Here is an 18,128-nt window from a genome sequence, read left to right as displayed (position 1 = left end):
GGCTTGCAGAAGACAATACAGCATAAACCTTGCCAACCGCTAACCCCCTCCCAATAAGAAGGCATAAAGTACAACAATGAAGACAAAGATTTCACTATACAAGAAGCCGTTATTAAAAAATGATTGAAGGGAGACAACTGTTCCCAAAAAATGCAATTCATATACCTTTCCCCTCTCTCTCAACCGTGTGCCTTATTAACGGCGAAGAGAAAGAAAAAATACATCATTCAACAGCAGATAATAACACATAATAAGGTGTAGTCTTAGTGTAACACCTTTTCTGATGAAGCTGGCTAGGACCCTGTTTATCTGGAAATCTCAGCTTGTAACGTCTAGTCTTTCTCTGAGGGTTGTTACATTGAATCCTGTATGCTGAAAGCGAATATCGAAGCTGCAGGCAGGAAGAAAAACAAACTCGTGAGACTCTAGTCTAGAGAATTAATTTCACAACTTATGTAGAAATGTTTTTACAAATATTATTCAGTTCTTAGTAAGTTTTTCAAAGTCTCAAATCTCTTCACAGACAGGGGGATGAGGGGAAGGAGGAACGGTCGCATCCTCAGGGAACGGCGGTCGCTATACGATCTGTTCTCTCTGAAATCAAAAAGCAATCTCTCAAAACTCTCTTTTGTTCTTCTGACTAATTTTCGCATGACAGTCGTATATATAGTGAGGTATGTGGATGGGGCGGAAGTTTCTCCAGCCAATAAGATTTCGCCACAAAATCGACAAGCTCCAGGTTTTTGCGTGTGTGCAATTCCCAAATCTGGGATCTGAGTTCTACAGACATACTAATTCTCACGACCCCCTAAGGTCAGATGTCAGTTCTGATATCGGACTGAGTTCACCAAGGCCAAACAATGTTATGCTTCAAGTTTCCTGTCATCAACTTTAGCTGCAAAATATATTTCTCTGGTTTCAAACAGTATCTATTTTGATATGAAATAAAATATATATATTTATATTCTCTATTTTAAATCCTCGGGGTATCTGGCATCACCCGGGAACAATTAGCTATCTCAGCATAGTTATTCGACTCCTCCTAAGCCCTCTGGGGGATTCTAAAGCTCCCCAATGATTGATTACATCACATTAGCACTACAAAAAAAAAAGAAATATTAAATACACTGAAAAAGAATTATTATTAACTTTTATTATTAATATCAGCGAAAAAGAAATTATATGATGCAACTCGTTTACTGAGTTATTAAATTTTGCATTTACTATAGACTTTTTATTTAAAATCATGTAGAAATAATAAGCAACCATATATTAGCAAATCATTATCATCATCATATTCCATAAAAATCATCTTATTAAATATCAATCTGGTTCAAGTAGATTATCTGCTGGTTAGGAAAAAGCACAGATTTTTTTTGGAGTTATATGAAAGTAATAGAGCTGGTGAAGAATGTGTGACACAACACAAACCGGTTATTTGCAATTTCATTCAGAAGAAAGTTTATCCTCAGAAAAAAATATGTGGAGGTTGAGTGAAGAACGCATAGAAACCAAATGATGAAGCGTTCAGTTACTAGATCCATTTCAAAGAAACAGTAGACAAAAGACCATACGTATGAGTACACGAAACGATGACATAATAGTGAAATGAGGAAGTGTTGTTGTCGTCATCATCATCATCATCATCATCATCATCAACAACAACAAAAAAACAACAACAACAGCAAAGTTTAACGTCCGTTTCTATGCTAGTATGGGTTCGACAGGTTTTTTTATAGTCTCCACTATCGAGGCCTGGAAGCCACTCGAGGATAAGGATTAACAAGTGTAGCATAGTCAATGGGATAATATCGTAGTAATCGTTAGTAGTGGAAATCTGGACTTGAAGATAACCACATTGTAGTCAGCTGGAAAGCAGGTAAACGGAACAGAGTTCCACAGGCGTGCAGTTCTAAGAAAGAAGCTTTATTCATAGAATCTACGTTTAGGTTTATGCACAGATAAAGAATGGGGGAAATTATTGATAGTGGTTTCAACTAGATGAGTGTTTTTCATAAAAGTTTAGCGAGGAGGGACCATAGATTGGAGCTCAGATGTTCTTCATTTGAGCAAGCCGTTATTAACTCATTGCGTATTTCCACAGGGTCAGTTAAACTGCACATTTGTTTTTGAACAATACTCAGTCCCTGTCAGTGTAACCATCCTCGATCATAGGTCTGTCCATTTTTTAGTGTGGGGCCGGTTTGACACATTTTCTCTGCCAGCGTGAAGCTTGTTGTTTTCTTTCTGTAAATTTATCAACTGATGATTATTTGCAAGTAATGTTCGCCATCATGTTATCCTGTTCAAATGTCAATAAGAAAATAATTCTGTAAAAATTAATCCTGTTCGCAGCACCATGAAAAGTGGGCTTTAAAAAGTTTACTAAGACTAGGGCCCAATTTATATCACAGCATGACAACTGGTGTTCCACTTTTTCCGACCTGTCTCATCAGTCGTCCCCATTCTCTACATATACCACCGTGTTGTCTTATTTATTATGGGGCCTTCAAGGTCACAACACTGGTGACGAGAAACTTAAACTTATTCAGACCAATATAATCGTGGATTATGTTGTACATGTGGTGTTGTAAAACCAATATAATCTGGATTTATGTCGCATACAACATTGACAAATAGAACTAGTACTTATGTCGAATACACCATAATCATTACTACAACAGCAATGTTGTATTTTTAAACACAACTTAGGTGGTTTTCGTGAAAAAATTTTTAACAAAAATATAGAATACATCAGAAAATAAGAACGCAAGAAAAAAGAATTTGTTCTGGAGTAGGACAAAAAAGGTTTTAAATTGTGGTTTTGAAATCATTTAACCAGGAGAAGAAGAAAAAAGAAAAAAAAAAGGAAACAAAACAAAATACAAAGGTTTTTCAACATTTTTTCTTTTCATTATTATTTAATCAAGAACATGACATAAATTATTAACAGTAAGACTGATTTGTTTGAATTAGTCCTTTAATTTGGATTGGTTCAGTAAATTTAACTTTTGACATATTCGTTATATATGCACACATATATTCTATCATGTATGTGTTTATATATTCCATTTTGATGTATATAAAAGAAAAGAACGCATGCATAAAGTAGATTTTGTTTTTTACCTTTTATTTTAATATATATGCATTAGCATTTTATTTGAATGCATTCAAATGAAAGCATAGTAAAATACTCGATATAAAATTTGCATTGTTTCAACTTCATTAACTATTTTCATGGAAGCTTCACAAGCTATGTTAAGGGTAGATTAATATATATTTATGTTTATATAAAGTTAGGTATGTGTATATGATTATATATGTGTGCGTATATGATTCATTCCTTAGATAAGAAATCGCACATGTATTTTGAAACAAAACTGCTAGGCACAAGTGGTTAAAATGTGGGATATATTTAGTTTAATATAGTTTCAAACGAAGGAGATAAAAAGAGGACGGAAATACTTCATTAAAATACAGATACTTTCAATTTTTGTGAAATTTTAAAAGTAGGTATTATACATCGGTTAATAAATATTCAAAAAATTTCAGTTTCTTTGGAATATTTTAAAGGGTTTTTAAGATGAATAATGTGAGAAAAAAACTCCCATTAAAATTATTTGAATTAAAATATTTCAGATGTGCATTTAATTTTATCCATAACTTATTATACACTAATGAAGCAAGATTCCCTTAATTTTAATTTTTTTTCTTAGACCTCTCAAATTTACGCCTTCATTTTTAGACATTTCTTAGAATTTCTTACTATTAATGTTGATATTTATATACTTTTGTGTGGCACAGATAAATTTTTTTCTTGCTTTAAATGTTTCATTCTTTTTTTTTTTTTTGTCGTTTTGATTTTGACACTAGGTTGTTTTGATTCGACAGCTTCCGGCTATTCACATAAACAACCGGAAGATACTGACAAAAGGTCAGTTTTAGCTTGTGTCAAGAACTATACCAGTACCCTTCTTTCAAAAACCAGGATGAGGAAAGTAAAAGAACGACATAACTAATGGGTACATAAACGGTTAACTGTCTGATTTGTTACAACGATTTTGATTGGATGACACAAATACTGTTTTTATTCAGCAGCAGCAATATTGTGTTATATGATAAAACAATGTTTATTTTATGTTTTGGAATTTTTGGTTATGAGGATTGATAATAATTTGCATTATTCAGACTACTGTTCTCATTTTGAGTGTCATTCACACAATGTGTTGGCCGATGTAACCTCCGATCTTCTTCAGGTGTGTCTTGTCGAATGCGGGAATCTGCACCAAATTCTGAATGAAACTTTATGTAATCCCTAGGATAGCAAACTCTTATTCCATCAGCTATGACCGGATAGAAGTCCTAAGTAATTCACAATTATATTCTGAGTATCGTCCGTACTGAGGATTGAACTTTCAATCTTTAAAAGATTGTTCTTATTGGATTTGAGTAAGATCTTGAAACTTCGTTTTTCCATCCATCTTCTAAAGATTCTCAGACAAGAAGATCTGAAAAATAAAAAGTAAATTATTTTATCAAAATTATTTTATGAAAATACAGGCCATTCATAAAATCATATAACTTAAAGGATATATAATCAATGCTATATTATTATATCTTAACAGGGAAAGGAGAAAAATTAAATAAAGAGAAAATGGGAAACCGACATAATATGTGTTATCAAATCTATTATAGAAATATTTCCGAAAAAACATGAATAAAAAAAAACGTTTAATAACATAAAAACACGATTGAGAAGATACTATCCAAGTAGGTGGGTGTGAGGTAAATCAAGAGCTTTGGAGTTGGGGCTGTAGATGAACACTTTGAAAACCTACTAAGTTTTTACCTCATTCTAAATATCAATTAGGCATTTTACAATTTTCATGTCAAATATTTTGAAAGTACAGATATGAGGACACTACCTTAATACTTGTACATCTTTATTTTATATTCATTAACTAGCAGGACTTGTTTCTTAGCATTGCCCAAGGATATATAAAAGAATATTAAGTAAGAAATTTTTTTTTTTTTTTAATTTTATTGCAGACTATTATCCTCATCTTTTTTTTAGTTGTTTCACGACGTTTCGGCCAACTATTCGTCTGGCCTTCGTCAGATGGTAACCGTGACGGGATAGCAACTCACTGTAATTACTGCCTTCCGTAGTTGTTGCCGTCTCACTACCTTTTTAGCCAAGTAAGCCTCTGGACGGCTTTGGGTAAGATTGAAACCACTATCTTCAGACAATTCTCACCTGGAACCGTAGAGATTCAATGTCTCTATCAAATGCGCCAAAGGCCCCGAAGAAACAACTAAGAAAAAGATGAGGATAATAGTTCACAATAAAATTAATAATAAAAAAAATTAATAAATAATACTCATCTCAATAATGAATTCCAATTAAATAATAAGAAAAATTTTGTTAAATATTTTAAATAATAAAAAAATGATAAAGTTACTGGATTACGGAGCAAGGCAGTGTAGACACAGAGTGAGTGACTGAGTGAACCAGAGCGAGTGTGAGAGAAAGTACTCTCATCTACCTGGTTATCCATGTACTAGATTTTACTACAAATATATAAGTTTTAAACCTGTGACTAACTAAGAAACTGACAATCTCTACTTATATATAAAAGACATTTTTTTTGTGTGTGAGAGAGAGTTCCGTATGGACTCGGAAACGACTGGATCAATTGTCTTGAAATGTCACACATGAACTTGATGCATATAGGGGTATTCTTAGATAGGTTTTGTATTGGAATGCCTCTAAAAAGTATCAAAAGTTGATAATCGAAAAAATCTGATTAAAGAAGGAAGTACAATTTTGACCAAAGTTAATACTTATACAGCCTAACATCACAATTGCATTCAAGAAGTTTTATCATTGCTAGTGTTGGGACGATTAAGCAGAATCAGAATCGAGAATCGGGAATCAGAAAAATCAACAAATTTGGGGTATTGGAATCAGAAAAATTGGTGCCTATTTTCCAATGCCAAAACGATTCTTTTAATTGCCTATCTATTGGAAGGATCAAGTGCTTGGGCATAGGCCACATTTGACTGACCATTACATCGAATGATGCAGATTGATAATGAAGCTGTAATGAAGACAGCTAGTGTGACTGCTATGACTGTAATAATAGTGACGAGATTAAGATGCACCTTCTCTTCATTGTGAAGCTGAACAACATTTAACATTTCTGATGTGTTGTTGCTGATAGTGAGTGTTAAAAAGAGAGTAGTTGTTACTGATTGAACTGGCCTACCACTATCCTTGACAAGAATGTCAAGCTGATAGGAGCCAGCATTTTGTTGGCTGAGTTGTCTATTGAAAGCTAAGAAACCAGTGTACTGGTTGATGGTGAACATCTGTTTGTCATTACCTCTGATTATTTGATATTTTAGAAATGCATTCTCTTGACTATCACTGTCGGCTGCCTTTATCTGTGTGATGTTCTTGTTTCTGGCATCAGGGTAATATGTGACATGTAGATTGTAAGGTTTAACACTGGGAAATGTAAAATATGGAGCATTATCATTTTTATCAGTGACCTCAACAATCACATTGACTGTGTTATTGAGAGATGGTGTTCCATTGTCTTTCACAAACACCTTGAAGTGATAAGTATGTTGAAACTCATGATCAAGAGACATAATTGCTGATAGTAATCCATTTGTGGTTATTTTGAAAGGTAAGAAGTGTTTGTTGTTATTGGTAATGAGAGAATATGTGAGTTTTCCTCCATCTCCCATGTCTGGATCAGTGGCATTGATGTAGCCAAGAGTAATTCTCGAGTTTTGATTCTCATCAATGAAGAATTTAAATGTGTCTTTTGTAAATTGTGGCCTTACATCATTGATGTCCATCACTTAAATGGAGAATTTGCTGTTACTATGAAGAGGAGGAGAGCCTTTATCTTGACAACTGATCACAACACCATGGTGTTCTTCTTTCTCTCTGTCAAGAGGATTTTTCAAAGTCACTTTGTATTCTGTTGAAGCCGGAATTTCTCATGATGAAGATAACAAGTCACAACTACATTTGGTCCTCGATTAATGTCTATGATTCTAACATAAGCAATCATACTGCCAACAGGCATGTCTTCCGGGATAGGATATATGTTATTTATAGGAGGATCCAGAAAATGTAATCTTATGTAAGGGGGGGGGTATTTATTACATCAACAATAACAATTGCTATGGTGCCGAAAGGAGGTTGTCCTTTATCATTAGCCTCTACAGTTAACCTACCACCTGAATCTAATGTGTTGGTCAGGAAGATCTCCCTGGTTTCTTCATTAATTCTTAAATGGTCTTGAAAATTCGTATTTATGTCAAAATGATAAGAAATAGTCCCATTATTTCCAAGGTCAGCATCATTAGCCAACACAGTAAAAATAGGAAACGTTTCATTTGGTTCATTTGTTATATTAACCCAATAAATATTTTTAGCAAATACAGGAGCATTGTCATTGACATCTATCACAGAGACAAGAATATCTAAAACACTTTGTCTGGATGGAGATCCACCATCTTTGGCAATTAATTGTAACTTGTACGTATCTTGTTTTTCTCTGTCGAGCATTTCTTTTAATACCAAGGCTAGTTTTGAAGCACCGGTAATATCTTTAGAAACCATTAATTCAAACGGTTTATCTTGACTGTTTTTTTAACTTATAGCTAATCTGAGAGTTATTCTTACTGATACCTTTGTCTATGGCATTTGGTATCGACATTTTCATGCCCTTTTCCTGTCCTGCTTCAAAGTCGATATTAATCTGCTTATGAGGAAATATAGAATTGTCATTGATATCTTTTATGTTCACTTTAATTGTCAATATTTTGATAGAAGAATATCCTGTATGGATCACAGCATCCAGCAGCTGGAAACATTCCTTGTCACGTTTGCATAAGAATTCAGCATCCAAGATTTGTGAAGTGTAGAGTTTACCAGTTTTCCGGGCGACTCGAAAGAATATGGAGTCTTTTTGCTGAAGTAAGGTAAACCAGATGGAACTCTGGTCTTCTGGTTGAATAGATTCCATGATGTTAGAATCGGTTGAAATGTCCCCAATGTAAGTGGCCATATTCTTTTCTTCCTCTATTGTATATACGAGATCAGCACAAATGTACATTTGATAAAAAGAAAAAAGAAAAATTATTTTAAATAGAATCTTCGTTTCTGGTTTGGTTCTTGTATTAAAGTAAATCAAATCCATTTTGCCAAATAATCAATCCACAAATGATTTTTTTCTGAAAGTAAAATTTTTTAAAGTTTTTATAAATTAATTCTAATTCATGATTGAATTGAAAAGTTAAGTAATAACAGATTTGCACTTATTGATGAATTACTAAAATCTATTAGTATACTAAATGTGATTTAATCAACGTCTGTTGCCCTAAGGCTTTTTCTATATACTTTAATAATACAAAATATAGTAGTGTCCAAAAGCTAAGGAATTATTTTTGAACGACTTCTAACTTTATCTATGAAGAAGGAAAAAAAATTTTTTGTGAATTTTCCAATGTTTAATAATGGTTGTTAAATAAATAATAGTTTTTTTTAATTTTTTATTTTGAATACATATTAGTTTTTTACATATAAATAAGTTTAATTAAATTACAGGCGTCTAAAAGTTAAGGAACGGGGGAAATTATTAATACAAAAATAAAGAATCATTTCAGTATTTAGTGAAAAGCCCCTTGTTTTCAATCACATTATGGCATCTTTTGCTGCAAGACAGAAACAATCGTTCACATAGGTAAGATATTATTCCAGGATTTTTTTATACATTTCCATAAAACATCAAGTTTTTTTGCATTTTTTTCTGTGATCTTATTACCAATAATTTTCCAAACATTTTCAATTCGATTCAGGTCGGGACTCTGAGCTGGCCAATCCATAACGCAAATATTGGATCTATTTAGCTCTTCTAAAAACTATTTTTGCTTTATGGCACGGTGCGTTGTCTTGCATAAGGATATCAGACTCAGAAAGATTAGGAACCACATGTTCTCTAATCAATTCTCTGTACATTTGGGCATAAACTTTTCCAAGAATCCTGACAAGGGGTCAGTTCCTTTTGAAGATATCATGCCCCATACCATTATGCTGCCCCTCCAAATTTTACTGCACTTTTAACGCACTTAGAGGAAAATCTTTCTCCTTTTTTTCTTCTGACATGTGGTCTTTTGTCTGATCCGAAAAGATTGAATTTAGATTCATCACTAAAATTAACTTTTCCCATTTTTTTTTCTCAAAACAAATTTTTTTTCGCAAATAACGATCTGGCCTTTCTATTTTAATAGAAATTAAAGGCTTTTAGCATGGACCTCTTGTAAATAATCCAACTTCGTTTAATCTTCGTGAGACCGTTTGTCGGAAATTTTTGTGTCCAGTTTCGGATGTAAGATTCTGGGATATTGAAGCTGCAGTTTTAAAGCGATCAGAACAAGATGATCGAGTGATTTTTCTTTTCTTCCTCTTAGTTGTTATTCGGGGTCAGCCCGATTTTTTTTCTTTTCAGTCAATGGTAAACCTTTTTGACTATTTTCAACCCGAACCCGAAAAACAATGCTTTTAGACCTTTTCAGTATTTTAGCAATCTCCCCTGTGGACGTTTTTTTTCATCATAATAGTCGCAAATAAGCTGCTTTTCTTGTATAGGTAGCTTTTTTCAAATATTTGTAGTCGACATTTTGTTAAGTCGTTATTAAAATTGCTAAAGTTTGTATTAATTTTCCGCGTTCCTTAACTTTTGGACGCCTGTAATTTAATTAAGTTTATATGTAAAAAAAATAATATGTATTCAAAATCAAAAATAAAAAAAATATTTTTTTATTTAACTACCATTATTAAACATTGAAAAATTCACCAAAAAATTGTTTTTCCATTTTCATAGATAAAGTTAGAAGTCATTAAAAAAAAATGATCGACCGTTCCTTAACTTTTGGATACTACTGTATATGCTAAAATATACATTAGATCTAGGATTGAGTTATTTTTTGGAAAAGAATGTTTTAATTATTCTAAATAATCACATTTTATAACAACTTGAAGAAGTCTCTCCTCTCTTCTTCTTCTTCTTCTTCTTCCCTCTCTCTCTCTCTTTCTCTTACTAGTATCTTTAGACTTTCTCATTCTATGTTGATGCAATTATTTTTATATATTAAAAAAAAATCTTTGAGAACATTTAGAGAAAAAGTGACTCCTTTCTCAATGGGCCATCAAATATGGCAAAATAATGTCTATTTACGCACACACACACACACACACACACACACACACACACACACACACACACACACACACAAGAATAAGTATTGCTGAAAAACCATGAATAATCTCATTTACATGTTTTTGATTGTTGTCCTTATCTTGATTGTTTTTATCTTCACAAAATTTCAATCGAGTTACTTACTGACCATTTTCAAGTGCTTTAATTCTATCTAGAGGTTGTAAGTTCAATCCCTGGTGAAGGAACTGAAGAAAAATGTACTTAAACCAAATATTTCAAAAACATGAACTATAAAATAAAGCTGTCTATTCCAATTGTTGTGGGGAACCACCCTATGAATTGACAACCACCATCTATATATACTGAAATTCTTAACGATCCCAAGTAGGGCTCTAGTTCTGGAGTTAACCTTGCTTGTTCGGTGGAATGCAAACACTTTTTTATTCTGTAATCTTTGTCTTTTATTAAATACATGTCTTGACTTACACCGTTGTTCTGTTTTCATTGTGGCTAATCGAGAGCTGTGACAGCAGGATTAGAGAAATGCATGCACGCCGCAACCTTAATTCATTACCAGTCCAGCAGCTATAAACCAGTGTTCTCATAACACTGGCGATAAAAGGAATTTAATAAACCCGTGTTCCCATAACACTGGCAATACGTGGATTCGAGGAAGAATTTTTTCTCACTGTAATCCCGAAGGAAAAAATGACAACTCTGTTAATTGTCTTAAAAAAAATGAACTAGGTAAAACCCAATCCCCCCCCCAAAAAAAAAATTCAGAACTGGATAAGTGAGATGAAAAAACTAAGTAAAATCTGTCACTGTTTTTCTCTCTGCATGACTAAAAAAAAAAAATCTTTACTCTATTATTTTTGCATAATTTCTTTTTTTTTATTGTTAATTGTTCTCTTTGTGGATTTTTTTTTTTTTTTTTTTACACTAAACGAATTGAATAGCTCTGCTTTCTTTTTTGTCCAAAGAAAAAACTCAAACGTCTTAAAATTGTTAAGTGCAACAAATTTTTAATTTTGAAACATATTTTCCCAACTGTTTCAACTAATGTGGAAATAATCATTGTTTTCCGTCTGGTATTTGCAAAAAGAAGAAAAAAAAGAGGCGAAATACAAAATTCTCTTTCCTAACAGACGAGATAAAAAAAAAGAGGACTAAATCTGTACATTTCTTTTTCTTTCTTTGAACTAACCAACCAGACAAGATGGAGAAGCTAAGGTCAGCTTTAGCTCAGCTAAAAAAATTGCAATTTGAACAAAAAAAGATGCAAAGGACTGACTGGAGAAATGGGAAGAAAAACAGGAAATGATGGCACACCATCAACAAAAGCCTAGAGGAAAACAAGTTGAATTACAGAAACAATGGGCCAAAGAATCAATGGAACATCAAACATATTGGTCCGAGCACCAACAACGGACAGAGGATCTACTGACACAAATTTTGAAGAGTAACACGCACACAGAAATTGATTCAGCTTTTCCAGTATGGTCCACAATAGATAATTTCAAGTACCAAGAAGATGAAAAATCATTTGTAGCTTATTTCAGGAGATGTGAAGACTTTTTCTATATCAACTGCAGTAACTGATCTGACCAGAAGAAGACCCGACTGCTACTATGTAAGCTTGAAACACGACAAATTCGTGGACTTCATCTTGACACGGAAAACCGCAGAGTTCTTGTTCAACCAGATGGTAAATCTGCTAACAGAACTGTTCTCCCTCAGAACGTCTCTTTTCATAAGAGATGGAGATGTTTAAACATGACCAAAGACAAGAATGACGGCTTTGCCACGTATGCAGTGGTAGTCAATAAACATTGCGATGATTTCAAGTTGTTGGAATCAACAGCAGACAATTTTAAATGCCTTGTTTTTGCACAAGGTTTAACCTCAGGAAAAGATGCGAAAATCAGGCGCAGAGTTCCAACGAAGTTAGAAAATGAACCGAACTTGACACTGCAAAAATTGACTGTGGATTGTCAAAAAGTGTAAATAAAAAAAAAAGAAATGCAAGAAATACCAAAGCGGGCATCACAAATATAAAAAAAATAACCAAGAAAAAGCGCTGACCTAGAATACAAGACGTTACACACAAAATTACCCTCAAAAGTCTGAAAAACCAAAAGCACTGTGACCCCTTGTTTCAGATGTGGTGGTAAACACCAAGTCAAAGATTGCTCCTACTTTGCAAGGAAATGTCTTATATGTAATAAAATGGGACATAAAAGCTCTCCCTGCAGGAAAAATTAGAACAAAAGCTGAGTGCGTCAAACCATAACCCGAGACACCTTAGAAGAAAACCTACATAAATATGTAATGGTCAAAACTCTCAGCATGGATATTAAATTTCAGTTAGACAGTGGATCGGATCTTACAATATTAAACTTCAAAACGTGGAAGAAATTACGAAAACCTACCATGTTAAGAACCCATAGAACGGCAAAAATTAATTTGGAACGTGAATTAATCACAAACGCCACTGGGAAAACTAAAAGCTCAAAATATATGTATTAAAAAATAGTGAAAACCTGTTCGGCTCTGATTGGATGGATGGGTTTAACCTTTGGGACTTATCTATCTTTACATTTTGTAAAAAAAAAAAATAGAAGTCTGTGCAGCAGAAACTAAGAAGCTAATAACTAGCTTTAAAGAAGAATCCCCAGATGTATTCACTTCTGGTTATGAGAGGTGTACAAAAATGGTCGTGGATTTTAAATTAAAACTGGACACACAACCAGTTTGAAAAACAAAAAAACACAACGTCTCTTTCGCCTCCCTGAGCAGGATAAATCAGGAACTTGACAGATTGGAAAATACCGGTATACTGTCTAAAATTGAATATAGTGAGTGGGCTGCACCAGCAGACTATGTAAAAAACAAAAGTTGGGGAAATCCGCATTTGTGCCAACTTCTCAACTGGACTGAACTGGTCATTAGAAGACTTCCACTATCCTTTATCCAGCCTGGAAGAAGTGTTCACAAAATTAAGTGACGCCTCCAGAAAAGAGAAAAAAAAATTCGTCCAATCTCAGTATAAAACAAAGGGTTATTTCCATAAAAAGCAAAATGAAAATGGCAAACTACAGGTTAAAAACGAACTGACTTTTAAGAAACAAAGAAAATTACCCTGTAGACTATATAACAGATGCGACAAAATGCATTGGGAAAAGTTCTGCCCATTTCGAAAAAATATCAAAACTGCGGCAAACTTGGTCAGAAAATTAAAAAAAAATAGTCAGGCAAACAATATTTACGAAAAGACTGACGAGAATTTACGCAAAGATAATTAACAAAACCATGAAATTACAGCTGGACACTGGATCCGATCTGTCATGGCGAAAACTTAACAAACTGCATTTGAAAAAAACCCTCTAAAGTTAGCATGTACCGTGATTGGAAATAAAATTGATTTTATTGAGAACATATTTTTTTTCAGTAAATTTAAACGGGATTATTATAAAGTTAAAGGCGTATGTTATAAAAATTTTAAAATCTATTTAGTTTGAATTGGATAAACTGCTGCCCAAGCATGCAATGCAACACAGAACCTTTACCATGCCAACAACCTTGTTAATAAAGTCTATTTTAAGCATTTCAAGAACGTTTCCCATTGGGAACAAGGCATGATCTCACAAAGAATTGACGATGTTACATATATGATTTAGGGCCCAAAATTCGAACATAAAAGCCACCTGAACCAAATAAGGAAATGCACTCCTGAGGATCAAGCAGAACCACCACAGAAAGACGTAGAGGCAATCGAGACAGTATATGACGTTTTTGACATAGAACCTCCACAAGTCATGCCAGAACCAAGACGCTCTGGCAGAAAGAAAAAGTGCACACCCCTTGCTGGTCTGGCCCAAAAAGAAAAATATTGATTTAAAACCTGGAGAAACCAGCTTGGGAGAGGTGGGTGTAGTGGGGAGCCACACTCTGAATGGACTCAATTACCGTCCATATATACCGGAACTCTTAACGATCCCAGAAAGGCTTGAAGTTCCTGAGTTAACCTTGTTTGCTCGGTGGAAGGCAAAACACTCTTTTTATTTTGTAACCCTTTGTTTGTCTTTTATTAATACACGTCTTGACTTACACTGTTGTTCTGTTTTTATTGTCGCTAATTCGGAGCCATAACACCAATGGATTAAGTAAATCTCAACGTTTAAAAAGTCAGAAGTTGATGGGATGTTATTTGTTAGATTATAAAAATTGGGCAATGTTTTTGTTAATAAACATTGTTGATATATATATAAAAATGTGAATAATTTAAAATAAATAAAACAGTTAGAAAGCAATAAAATGCATATGTATTTGCTTTGATTTTAAATTTTTCGGTGATATATGATTTCCTCACTGTTGAAAGACATTGTTTAGTCAGTTTTTTTGTTTTTTGTTTTTTTTTTTGTCGCTGTTGTGAGATATTCTTTCACAGCGGTTTTGCTCTTGGCAGAATGAAAGAAAACCAATAAGAAATTACCACAGGCTCACCTTTTAAACTTCAATGTAAATTTTATTAAAGTAAAAAGATCCAAATTGCAAAAGATGTGCCATCTTTAGCTATCTGCGACTGGGTCGGTAACACATGGAAAAGGTAATAGTTCATCTTCACGTAATGCTGGATACAAAACTCTGCTGACAAAGAAAAGCTGCATCAGGTCGATGAGTTAACTGATGCCTTCCAACATGGATACTGCTTGTCCAGTAGTCCTCATGGAGGTCACTGTAGATAACTATCCGAATGACGGACAAATGACAGGTTAAAATGTAGACCTTAATTTCTTCTCTGAGAGGCATTAGATATTGTAATGATGAAAGTCAATTAGTTCACAGCGCATAACAGTGTGCAATTAATATAACGGCATTGGTGTTTGCAAATGATAGCATTTCGCCCCATATTAGAGCATTAAAACGTCTCAATGAGACAAAATGATTTTGAGACCACAAGCCTCGAGTGAATTTCGTACATCTATCTCAACCTGTTGTCTTTGTTGAAACTGCCAGGCTAAAAAGATAAATTTGGTGCCAAGAATACCCTCGGCAGTTAGTAATAACAAGCAATCTGATAGGTTCAAACAAAATCATGGGCGGTCAAACCGACCAATGAGAAGCTTGCTTATTTCTGCAGTATTTCTTACACTGTCTATTTGTACGATGTTAAACGGTATCATTTCATACAATTTTTTTAACATTAAACTTTTATTTGTAAAAATAAAAATATGTATGAATGTAAATTACTGAAATGAACTTTTTAAAAATCCAATTAAAAAAACAAATCATCAAATAAAATTAAGTATGTGCAAAATGAATGCCGATGCTCAAAATGTATAAACATTTTGACCCCTCCCTTTACTTAAAATTCACCAAAAATCAGGAAATTAACCCATTTTAATGAAAATTTCAGTATTTATCAAATAATGATCATGGAATATAACGAACCCATTATTTTTATTTAAATCTTAGTGGAAATGCATTATTTCGGTTAAAAAAAATACCTTTACTAAAGTTATGGTTTTCAGTCATAACAAAGTATGTATGAATTTATTTTTGCTTTTTTATGAAAATAAAACATTGTAAATTATAACAATTGAAAAAAAAATTAATTTTTACAGGAACATTACGAAAAAAAAGCCCCTAAAGTCTATATTAATGAATTCGATATAACTCGAAAAAAAAATTAATTTCTCGAACTACCGATATTATCATTGAATTAAGCATTGTTTAGTGAATATTTTCACATAAAACAAAAAGTATTTTTTTTTTTTTTTGCAAAAAGTATTTCTACTTTTTTTTTAAATTACAGGTTTCGCATAATTTTCATATATAAGATTCTAATATTTTCCTTGCTTGCATGAATGTGAAACTTTCTGTGTAACATAATTTTTACATAATCTTGAAAAATAAAAAATTCAATTAAAAAAAGGAACATAGAAAAATAATTAAATAAAAAAAATGGTAAAAATTATACAAATGTTTAGGATAGGAATGTACAGATGCACGTCTGGGGAAAAAAAGAAAATCAGCACCCCTACCTCTGTCTAAGATTTTGAGCTTCCGTATAATCCATGTTTACAAAACTTCCATTTGTTGCGTCTTTGTGAAGGGCAGAATCCCTCGCTTTTTTTTTGGGGGGGGGGCTAACTAAGCTATTCTTTGTACAAAGAAGGTGTTTTTTTTTTTGTTTTTTTGTTTTAAATTTTATTCAATATCTTAGTACTATACTTCACAAATTATCTTTGAAATAGACCCAGAAAAGTAATATTTATTTTTAAAGGATTTTTACAATGAATTTATTTAACTTCAGAATTTATCTGAATTAGTTAGTTCGTCATGAAAACATTTTTCATAACTCTTTTTTTCACGTGTACAAATATGTTTTTTCCTTTGGGAAATTAACTTTAATTTAATTTAATCTTTCAAATACAAGCAAAAAGTAATCGGAAACCTAAAAAAACAAATATGATAAATCGGCTTTCAAAACTATGTCTCCCTATCTTTATTTTTAACTTTTAAAATTACACATAAAAAGAAAAAAATACATTGGAAAATAATTTTTAAAAAAAACGGCATAGTTTAAAAAAATGAAGAAAAAAACAAAATTGAAAGTAAAAAACTCCTGGAGTAACACGCCCCCATAATAGTACACATTTTTAAACTATATTACTTAGGATATTTGAATAATTATATTTCAAAGGGAAAGGAAGTAATAATACTGTGGGTTCTGTCCCATTCTAATGAGGAGTTTGGTAGGCAACATTTTTTGAAACAAAAATATATATACATACATAAATATATACAGAAAGAGGTTTGTGTTTACTATAAGTTTTTTATGCAGATATTACGCAATTATAAATGATGTAGAATATCTGCATGGATATAATTACACATAATAGTTAACTAAAGATAATCATCCCATCAGGAAACCGAAAAAACTATTAGAGAATTAATTAAAATAAATGTTTAAAAGAAGATGCAAATTAGCTAGATCTTTTGCAGATCAAGGCAATTCAACGAGTTGTATATAACAAACTTGTATTTCCTTTTTAAATAAATTGAACAGAAAAAGTGTAGTATCTGTCTGATGCTGCACTTGATTTTTTTCAGTAGAGGAGAAATCCTTCATGACTGGTACATTTTTTATTTTTGTTACTATCCAGAGTGCCCCTTTTAGGGGAGCTGGTCCCCCTCCCCAACACACATCAAAAAACGACCTTGTGTCCAACTCTGCCCTCGTGGGGAGGCAAGCAAACAAAAAATATATAGAAAAAGTGTTTTTAATATGAATACCAATACACAAAAACATCCAAATTTATAGGTGTGTGTGTGTGTGTGTGTGTGTGTGTGTGTGTGTGTGTGTGCGTGTACAAAGCAGTTTTCGAAGTAGACTTCTAATCCTAATTTCTGGAAATTAAAAAAATAAATTTTCAATGAACTTTCCTTACCTTTCTTGTTGGAACTCTTCTTTACTCTGAGTGAGGAAAAATTCCAATGAAAGAGTAAAGACACTTCAATCTATTAACAGTTGTTAATGCATATGTGCATACGATTTAAAGTTTTAACAAACATGCAGACGTACAATAGTGGTTCTGTTAGTATTTCGGTTAGTGATACGATTTCCAAACTGCAATAAATTTTGGAAGGCAATTTTTTTTTTCGAAAAAAAGGCTAAAATTGCCAAATTCCAAACTGATGCCACACTTTTTGGGTGTAAAAAAGGCCACAAATAAAATCCAAATGAACATTAAAGAAAAATTTACTATATGCTAACCCCCAAATATTTGCATGTTACGTTTTTTCCTCTATTAGTTTCATGTCTTCTTAGAAATGATGAAGCAAAGACGTTACATATGAAATTAAAATTAAAAAAATAGG

The 18,128-nt window shown here is 32.7% G+C and overlaps 1 long non-coding RNA gene across 1 annotated transcript; it reads right to left on the bottom strand.

The window, feature by feature from the left end:
• Positions 1 to 2,891: 2,891 nt before the first annotated feature.
• On the bottom strand, positions 2,892 to 17,867 carry LOC145242971 (uncharacterized). Its single transcript, XR_013862830.1, has 2 exons — positions 17,699 to 17,867; positions 2,892 to 4,508 (listed from the first exon to the last, which is right to left on the bottom strand). It is a non-coding gene; the product is annotated as an uncharacterized LOC145242971 (long non-coding RNA).
• Between the last annotated feature and the right edge of the window lie 261 nt (positions 17,868 to 18,128).

Source organism: Euprymna scolopes, chromosome 21 (assembly GCF_053919585.1).
Source record: "Euprymna scolopes isolate OS-2025 chromosome 21, ASM5391958v1, whole genome shotgun sequence".
NCBI lineage: Eukaryota > Metazoa > Mollusca > Cephalopoda > Sepiida > Sepiolidae > Euprymna > Euprymna scolopes.
The sequence above is the reverse complement of the archived record's forward strand: the minus strand, read 5'-3'. Positions and strand labels throughout refer to the sequence as shown.